The sequence below is a fragment of the Vulpes vulpes genome, chromosome 5 (assembly GCF_048418805.1).
Source record: "Vulpes vulpes isolate BD-2025 chromosome 5, VulVul3, whole genome shotgun sequence".
Taxonomy (NCBI): Eukaryota; Metazoa; Chordata; class Mammalia; order Carnivora; family Canidae; genus Vulpes; species Vulpes vulpes.
Window position 1 is genome coordinate 70,357,636 of NC_132784.1, and position 10,376 is coordinate 70,368,011.

Here is a 10,376-nt window from a genome sequence, read left to right on the forward strand (position 1 = left end):
ATCTTTGCTGATCGATATTCATCAAAAATTTCCCCTATGTATTTATAGCTCTGGTTTTACATTTAGGTCTACAATCCAGTTTGAATTAATTTTTGTATCAGTTAATCCTCCTCCTCCTCCTCCTTCTCTTTCTTTTTTTCTCTTGCATGTGGATATGCACCTGTTTTGGTGTGATTTATTGGGAGAGCTATCATTTCTGCATTCGTGTGGGTCTATTTTATTCTCTTGTTTCATTTGAATATCTTTACACCAATACCATCTGTTTTGGTTACTCTAGACTGATCCTAATTCTCAGAATGTTAGCCTGATTTTCTTATTCTCTTTCAGGGTTCTTTTGGCTACTTTGGGCCCTTTGCATTTCCATTGAATTGTAGAATAGGCTTGTACATTTCAACATAAAAAAAAACAAACCTGCTGGGATTTTAGTTGGGACTGCGATTAAATCCATTGGTTAAATTTAGGGAGACTTGGCATCTTGACAGTGTTGAATAAGCCTTCCAAACCATGAATACTCTTCACCCAAGTCTTTAACTTCTCAATCATGTTTCATATTTTCAACATACAGCTCTTCGACATCTATTCCGCATTTGTCTCTGTTTTTTTAAAAAAATATTTTACTTATTTATTCATGAGAGACACACACAGGGAGGCAGAGACATAGGCAGATGGAGCAGCAGGCTCCTCATAGGAAGCCTGATGTGGGACTCAATCCTGGAACTCCAGGATCACGCCCCGAACCAAAGGCAGACGCTCAACCACTGAGCCACACCGGCGTCCCTGTCTCTATTTTTTGATACTATTAGGAGATGGTTGTTTTTAAATGTCAGTATCTGATCATTCATTGTGATTTTACAGAAGTACAACTGATTTGGTATGGTGACCTTATATCCTGAAAACTTGGTAACCCTACTTGTTAGTTCTTGTAGCTTTTCCTGTAGATTCCATTGGATCAGATGGTCCAGTTGTCTGTGAATAAAATAGTTTTTGTTTTTCCCCTACAATTTTGACTTTTTCTTGCCTAATTGCACCAGCAAGAGCCTTCAGTACAGTGTGAATGGAAGTGGTGAGCAGACATCCTTGTCTTCCTGTCTTTATTGAGAAAACTTTGCCTTTCATCATTAAATAGTGGTTATTAGGTTTAGGGAGTTCCCTCTATTCCAGGTTTGCTGAGAACTTTTCTTTTTAAGATCAGGAATGGCTGTTGAATTTTGTCAAATGTTTCCTCTGCACCTATTGAGATGGTCTTATGGCTTTTCTTTTTTGGTTTGTTAAAAATGGTAAATTACTCTTGAGTTTTTAATGTTATGCAAACCCTGCATTCCTAAGATAACCCACACTTGATATGTAATCCATTTTATACATTGTTGAATTCCACCTGCTAAAATTTTATTTTTGGGTAAATGTTTGAGAGGGATAGTGGTCTCTATTTCCTGTATTGTCTTTTTTTTTTTTTTTAAGATTTTATTTATTTATTCATGAGAGACACACAGACAGAGGCAGAGACCTAGGCAAATGGAGAAGCAGGCTCCCTGTGGGAAGCCCAATGCAGGACATCATCCCAGGACTCTGGGACCATGACCCAAGCCAAAGGCAGATGCTCAACCACTGAGCCACCCTGTCTTTGGTTTTGATATCAGGAAAATGCTGGCCTTATAGATTGAGCTGTAAAGTATTCCCTCCTCTTCAATTTTTTAATTTTTTATTTTATTATTATTATTATTAAAGATTATTATTTTTAAAGATTTTATTTATTTATTAATGAGAGACAGAGACATAGGCAGAAGGAGAAGCAAGCTCCCTGTTGGGAACTGGATGTGAAACTTGATCGCGGGACTTCAGAATCACACCCTGAGCCAAAGGCAGACACTCAACCACTGAGCCACCCAGTTGTCCCTCCTCTTCAATTTTTTAAGAGAGTATTTGAAATTGCTATTATTCCTTCCTTAAATGTTTGGTAGAATCCAATAATGAAGCATCTGGGCCTGGAGCTTTCTTTTATATAATACATATAAAATATATATATATATATATATATATATATATATATATATATATATATATAATTTTTTTTTTTTTGGCCTGGAGATTTCTTTGTGGAAAAGTCTTTAACTGCACTATCAATTCTTTAATCAATGCAAGGTTCCTTGGGTTGTCTACTTTTTGAGTTACCTTCTATTTCAAGAAATATGTCCATTTCATCTAATATGTCAAATGGATGGGCATGAAGTTGTTAATAATGTTTCCTTAGTATTCTTTTATCTTTTAACATCTATATAATCTGTAGTGATGTCACCTGCCTCATTCCTGATTTTGTTAATTCTTGTTCTCTCTCTCTTTCCTGACTAAATTGAGTTTTATCAATTTTCATTGATGTTCTCAAAAAACAAGTTTTGATTTGATCTTTAAAAATTTTTTCTATTATTTTTGTTTTCTATTTCATTGACTTTCATTTGATCTCTGTTATTTCCTTTCTTGTGCTTACTTTGGGTTTAATTTGAATTTATTTTTCGATTTTCCTTGAGGTGAAACCTGAGGTCATTGACTTGAGATCTTTCTTATTTTCTATGATAGGCATTTGATGGTATAAATGTCACCCTCAGGACTGCTTTAGTGACATTTCATGAGTTCCCTTTTGCTGCATTTTCATTTTCATTGAGTTGACAACACTTCGTAATTGTCTTTTTGATTTTTCTTTGACTCATGAATTATTTAGGAGTGTATTACTTAGATTCCAAACATTTGAGAATTTCCAAGGATCTTTCTGTTATTAATTTCTAACTTAATTCCACTATGGTCAAAGAATATAATTTATGTGACTTGAATCCTTCTCAACTTATTAAGTTTTGTTTTATGGCCCAGAACATGGTCTGTATTGGTGAATGATGTGTATTTGAGAGGAGTGTTCTACAAATGTCACGCAAGTCAAGTTGGCTGGCAGTATTGTTAGAGTCTCCTATGTCCTTGCTGATTTTGTGCCTGCTTGTCTGATTAATTGTTGAGAGAGGGTGTTGAAGTCCTTGACCAGGACAAAGAATTTGTCCATCTCCTTTCAGTTCTGTCAGTCATTGCTTTGTGTAACTCTGTCATTCTTTGTAATTAGTTGGTGTGTTTGTTTGTCAAAATGAGTTAATTCAGGGGCACTTGGGTGGCTCAGAGGTTGATTGTCTGCCTTTGGCTCAAGTCATGATCCCAGGGTCCTGGGATCAAGTCCTTCATTAGGCTTCCCGAGGGGAGCTTGCTTCTCCCTCCGCCTATGTCTCTGCCTCTCTTGTGAATAAATAAATAAAATCTTAAAAAACAACAACAACAACAACAAAATGAGTTTCTTCAAACTGAGGAGTGCTGGCAGGGAGGGGGTGGGGAAAGGGATAATTGGGTGACAGGCATGAAGGAGGCATGTGATGGAATGAACACTGGGTATTATATGCAACTGATGAATCACTGAACTCTACCTCTGAAACTAATAATACACAAAATATGTTAACTAATTAAATTTTAAAAATACAATTTTAAAAATAAAAGTTTCTTGTAGGCAGCACACAGTGAGGTCTTGCTTTTTAATCTGATCATCTCTACCTCTTAATTGGAGTGTTTAGACCATTTACATTTAATGTATCTATTGGTGTGGTTGGGTGTGAGTTAATCAAATAATCTTATTACTTACCCATTCTTTCTATTCATTTCCTCTTCTTCTGCCTTCTTTTGAATTCATCAAGTCTTATTTAGTCCCATTTGTCTCCTCTGTTGGCTTTTCAACTGTGACAGTTTATTTTATTTTAGTGGTTGCTTTAGGGATTTTAACTTATCACAGTTGGTTTTGATTGATTTTTCTCCTCCTTATGGGTCATATTCTATTTCTTTACCTGTTTGAACATTTTTGATCAGATGCCAGATATTATGATTTTTTCCTTGGTGGGTGTGGGATGTTTTTATATTTCTATAAATATTCCAGAGTTTTGTTCTGAGGTGCAGTTAAGTTACCTGGACATGGTTTAGTCCTTTCCAGTCTTCTTTTTCTGATTTGTAAGGCAGGTCTGGAGCAAGTGCTCCATTATTTATCCAGGGTTAATTATTTCTGCTACTGAGACAAGACGTTTCTGAGTACCCAATGCCCCATGAATTATCTACTTTTCTTGCCTGGTTGCTGGGCACAGACCCTTTTTCCCCTGTGTGAGCAGCCAACATTGGTCTTTCCAATCCTTTACAGTAGCTCTCTTCTCAGCCTTGGGCAGTTTCTGTTCAGGCCTGAGCCCTGCACCCTGCTGTATGCTAGAGGAGCCCCTAAGCACATCTCTGGGTTTCTCTCCCTGCGCACTCCACAAGTCCTCCTTCCTGCACTGGGGCCTGGGAATTCTGTCAAGAAAGCAAGCTGGGCAATTGTAGGACTCAGACTGACTGTTTCATATCTCCCTGGGACCACTGGTTGTTCACTGCCTAATGTCCACAGTCCTGAAAAACATCATTTTGTGTATTTTTGTCCTTTCCTTTTCCCCCCTCCTTTTTGGGTTGTTTCAAGGCAGGAGGATAAATCTGGCCCCTGTTACTCCATCTTGGCTAGAAGTGGATGTCTGCCTTTTGATAAACATTCTTTGATAGAAACTTAAAATTTCCAAGTAATGAAATTTATTGAGCTTTTCCTTTTTTCCCTGATGCTTCCATTGCTTGTGAGCTTAGAAAATTTTTCTCAGCATGAAAGCAGACAAACATGCATCTACATTTCTCTCTAGTTTTAGTTTTAACCATTTTTTTTTCATACTGAACTCTCTAATTCTCCTGGCATGTATTTTTGGTATTTGGCATGGAGTGAAAATCTCGTTGCTTTTTCTTCTTCACATGCACATCTGATTTTCTCAACCTCCTTTATTAAATATCTCACCTCCCCCCTTTCATTGATTGAGATACTTTCAGATGCTTATGTATATATGGTATTGTCCTGATAAGTACTGTAGAATTGGAACAAATTTTACAACCACCAAGAGCAGAGGATGTGGAGTTGTAATTCATTGTCTACGGTTGAGTCCTCGCTTAGTGGCTGTGTGACCTTGGGACTTGGCTTAACCCATTCTGAGCTTTAATCTGCTCTTCTGCAAAATACAAATGATGAGAATATTTGTTTCTTGGGTTTGCTGTGAACATTGCATAAGACAAAGCAAAAGAAGCTTAGCCGGACCACAGGTCTGCAGGGAACACTCAGCACATATCAGCTACAATACCTTCATTTTGGAAATCTGCTCTTAATTTTCAGAATTTTTTAGCTATTCCTGCCTATTTTCCCTCTTCTATGAATCTGAGATTCATCCTTCCAACCACCTCCCCACCCCTGGCTCACCCTTCTCTCCCAAATAAATCCTATTCGAATTTTGGTTGAAAATCTGGCGAACCTATACATTAATTTGGGAAGAACTGATTTTTATAAACTTCCTACTCAAGAACAAGTTGTATTTCTCTCTCTCTCTCACTCTCTCTCTCTCTCATTTTTTTTCAAAGTTCATTTTTATGTTTCTCATTAAACTTTGTCCTTCTCTTCCTACAGACCCTGGACATTCCTAAGAGGGTTATTGCTAAGTATTTTACGTTCTTTGTTTTGTTTTGTTTGAGAATAATATTTTTATTCCACTTTATCTTCTTGCTGGTCACTGCTACAAAATAATAAAAAATGTCTATTTAAAATATGTATTTTGCATCTGGCTACTTTCCTGAGTTCTCTCATTTATTCTGAAAGCTCTTCCGTTGACTCTCTCGGGGCTCCTAGGAATGTGGTAGTTTGGTTTCCTCCTTTCCAGAACTTATACATCTTATTTCCGTTTAACATCTTTCTCATTGTCTTCAGTTTCCAGTGTAGGGCTGAAGAGTAATGGTAAAAGCAGGCATCCTCATTTGGTTCCTGTCTTGGACTGAAATGCCTTCGTGTTCCACCACCAAGCGTAGATAAAGGAAGTGCTTATTTATAGTTTTCTATAGTTTGTTGAGCTTTTGTTTTGTTCTGAGAAATAAGGATTGATTTTTGGCAAGGGCCCTCCCCACCCCCATGTTTAACAATTATGAACTATTTAAGATACACCAGAAGGTATAAATAAAAATAGGAAGAACCTGCATCTACCCACCCACAACTTGGCTGAAGAAATAAAACACGATGAACCCTATCTCAGTGCTCTGGGTCGCCCCTTCACAATAAAATCCCCTTTCCTTGCTGGAGAGGACTATCCATCTGCAATGTGTGTTCCTGACATTGAGGCATATATAATTTGTTTTCATAGTTTAAAAAATGTTATGTAAGCAATTTTCCTTCTGCAGCTTACTCATTACCCCCAATGTTAGATTTTTAAAACCTCGCCAGTGGTTGCACTGAGCTGTAGGTCCTTTTTTTTTTTTTTTTTAAACTGTGCTCCGTCCATTTGTGAATATACCACAATTTACGTAGCTGCTGTGCTCTGGATGAAGGCTTGGACTTTCTGTAATTGCCAACAGTGATTGATCTGTGCCAGGAGAGGAACTGGCATACCTCCTTGAGCTGACCAGGTATGGCCAGTCATCTCTGGACACCTTCTCCCAAGTTTAGGTGTCCACCATCAGGCAGACCGGGTTTTGCTCCACCTGCTTGCCACCTCCCTCCCTCCTTGAGCCCTGGGGGAGGCTTGCAGATAAGTCTCCTCAGAGCAAGGACCTCCTCCTCCTCCAACCACATTTCCTCCATAACACCACAGACACAGGGGTTGCAAAATGTTCTCTGTCGCTTTGGGCTTTGGATGTGGCGTGCAATCAAGGCCAATGTGTTGTATTTACTTGTCATGCCCCTTCCGTCTCCTTCAATTTTTTTGGGGGGGTGGGGGGCAGGGAGTTTGTAGACCACCGACAGTTTTGAAGAGTCTAGGCCATGGTCTTGAAGGAGGTCCCACAATCGGATTTGTTGGGTGGTTTCTCCATGATTAGAATCAGGTTGAACTTTTGGGCTAGAATATCCCTCAGGTGGTATGCCCTCAGTACGATCCCTTGCTGGGCTGTCCATCTGCTTCTCCATTTCCAAGGTACTTTGTGCTTTATAAGTCATCGGCCGTGTGCCCTCTTTTCTGCGGGGAGATGGGATTCGGTGTCCCGCTCACTATCCACACTCGTTTCCCCCTAGCTGGTCGTGACCCACGCCTTCCTCCACTGTGGCACCAGTGGCTGCAAAGGGGAGCCCTTCTGGCCCTGTCAGTCATCATCTGCATGCAGCAGCTGGCTCACTTCTGGAAACATGAGCCCCTCCTTCCCCTGACCAGCATCTGTCCTCTGCCCCCTCGTTTTTGTGGGCTGGCATCTCGCAGTGGTGTCACTGTGGCCTTTCACTCCCTACTTCCCCTACATTCGTTGACCATCGGGGCTCTTCTCTGTGAACTCCTTATCCCCTTTGCTCATTCTTTCCATTCAACCGATTGCCTTTCTCCTGGTGGCACTCTGAAGTTCCTTATATTCATGTCCAACACTGACCGTCAGCAGGGATGTGCCACGAATGCCCACACCCAACATGGCACAGATATGAGAAGAGTTGGCAGGCCGCAGATGGAGGCCCTTGTCTGGAGCCCCCGCCACCAAGCTGAGACTTAATAGCGACCCAGCTGCGGGCACTGCCTCCTGGAATTCCAGGTGGGTGGTGGTGAGGTGGCCACTGACAAAGCCCCGTGTCCCCCTGGGGAAGCTGAGGCCACCTGCCCTCCCCGTGGCCCCTCTGCCTTTGTGGCCTTGTGCTTCATGTGTTCATTTGCCGGGGGGCCCCTTCCTGTGGCTCCACAGCCCCCATGAAGCCGTCGAGACCTTTGAAGCTCAGTCACCGGGACCCTGGTTTCTAATCCAGAGAGATTCATGTTCTTAAAACTTTCTTTCCGCCTGTGGAATTTATCAAGGTCTTGTTTTATGGTTTGGAGGGTTTACACCTGGTTTAAGAAATTCCCCTGTTCTGACGGCTTTCCAATGCTCTCCTGTAGCTGCTTCTTAGAGTTGGAATGTTCTCCTTTTCAGATTTAGGTCATCAGACGTGGGGCAGGGGGCTGATTTTCTGTGGCCAGTTTGAGGAGGAGGTGTTCTGTTCTATTTATTCAAATCTGTCCCCATGATTCCCCTCCACTGTGCCACAGTAGGCGTGCCTGTGGCCCCGTGCATAGGCCGGTCCTCCGGGACCATGTCTGTGTCTGTGTCCGTGTCCCTGTCTGTCTGTGTCCTTGTACCTGTCCATGTCCATGTCCCTGTCCATCTGGGAGCCAGTGCTTCCTCTCACCCGGTCTGGGTTTGTCCACCGCCCCCTTTCCTTCCCACACGTGTTCGAATCAGCGTGAATTTGCATGAGTCCCTGTGGGAATATAGTTGAGTTGCCCTGAATTCATAGATTAACTTAGGGAGAATGAACAGTGTTAAGATATTATTGCTTCCTCTTAGGGAACAGATAACCATCTCTAGGTATTTGTGCCTTTTATATATTTTTTTTAAAGATTTTTATTTATTTATTAGAGACAGAGAGAGAGAGGCAGAAGCAGGCTCCATGCAACTTTTAGATATTCTCAATAAAGTGATTTTATTATCTCAGTAGTTGTCTTGCACATAGTTTGCTAGATTATCCTTATTATCATAGTTTTTACATTTCTGTTGTACATGGTATTTTTAAACAATGTCCTCCATTTCTCCATCCTTCTATCTCATGCTCTCATGCACCCGCAGTGACCTCTTAATTCTAATAATTCAGGATTGCAGGTTTTCTTATTTTTTTGCCTTTTTTTTTTTTGTAGATAATTATTTGGTTGTGCATAGAGGCAAATTTTTAAGGCACAAGTAGGTAAAATAAGATCCTTTTTTCCTTGCCTTCCTGTCATCTTCTTTTTTTCCTAAGATCTATATATTTATTTGAGAGAGAGAGAGCAGGACGGAGAGGGAAAGGGAGAGGGAAAATCTCAGGCAGACTCCGTGTTGAGTGCAGAGCCTGATGTAGTGCTCCATCACAGGACCCCGAGATCATGAACGGAGTGGAAACCAAGAGTCAGATCCTTAACCAACTGAACCCCCCCACCCCCACCCAGGTGCCTCTCCTGTCATCTTTTTTGTGTTTTTTTTGGAAGTATCTCTTTTTTTCTTGACCCAAAGTTCTGGCTAGGGCACCTGGCCAGTGAGAAGGAAGCTGAGAAGCTGATTCTTGCAGCATTTCCCTGGGGACAGTGATGCTTGCTGTAAGTGTTTGGAAGATGCCTTCCTTGGGTGCAGGAAACTGACTTCTTTTCCCAGTTGGCTGAGGATTTTCTGCACCAGCTGTGTTCTGTTTCCTCTGAGCTCCCCCCAAGGCCCTGCTCCGTCAACGCCTCAGGAATCACCACATTGGGGGGCTTGCTAATGCAGAACTACGTTTGTGTTAGGGAGGATGATGTCCTTTAGAGAAAATCTTAGCACTTTTGGTGGCTTGGTAGCTCCATCTCTCTCTCTTTTTTTTTTTTAAGATTTTATTTATTTATTCATGAGAGACACAGAAAGAGAGAGAGAGGCAGAGACATAGGGAGAAGGAGAAGCAAGCTCCCTGCAGAGAGCCCGATGTGGGACTTGATCCCAGGATCCCGACCTGAGCCAATGGCAGACACTCAACCACGGAGCCACCCAGGTGTCCCAGCAAAACTAGTCTTTGACTCCTGAGCTTGTGCATTCACTTGGAACTCCCATTATCTTCTCTTTCCCTCTTTGACTCCAAAGCTTCTCTTTTTTTCTGGATTTCGGTTTCTGGCTCATTTTTTATTTATTTTTTTAAAAGATTTATTTATTTATTCATTCATTCATGAGAGACATAGAGAGAGAGAGAGAGAGAAGCAGAGACACAGGCAGAGGGAGAAGCAGGCTCCATGCAGGGAGCCCGATGTGACCTGATCCAGGGACTCCAGGATCACGTCCTGGGCTGAAGGCAGGTGCTCAACCGCTGAGCCACCCAGGCATCCCTCTGGCTCATTTTTTAATTTCTTGAATTAGATGCTTAACATTAGCGCTTGGGGTCCGTCCCCGGAGCTTTCTCCAGGGACCAGTTCAGGCACAGGCTGCCTACTGGTGGCCATTCAGCGGAGCCTGGACTCCCAGGTTTCTGCCTCCAGGCTGGCCTCAGGTGTGCTCACATTTCTAAATATATGCTAATAAGTCACCTGCCCACAGTTAGGTCCACTGGGCTGCAGGGCCTGGTCGCTGGATCCCCGTGCTAAGTGCTGGTGGAAGCAACGCCTCTAAAGCTTCACACGTGCTCCTGTTTGCAGGAACGGCCTATCACCAACTCCTGTCTCTCCCGCCTGACTGGTTCAAATCTGCTCCCAATCATTCTGATCCTCCTGACCTGTAAGCAGCTGAGATGTGCTTCAAAAGCTCCCACTCAGATCCCAGACCTC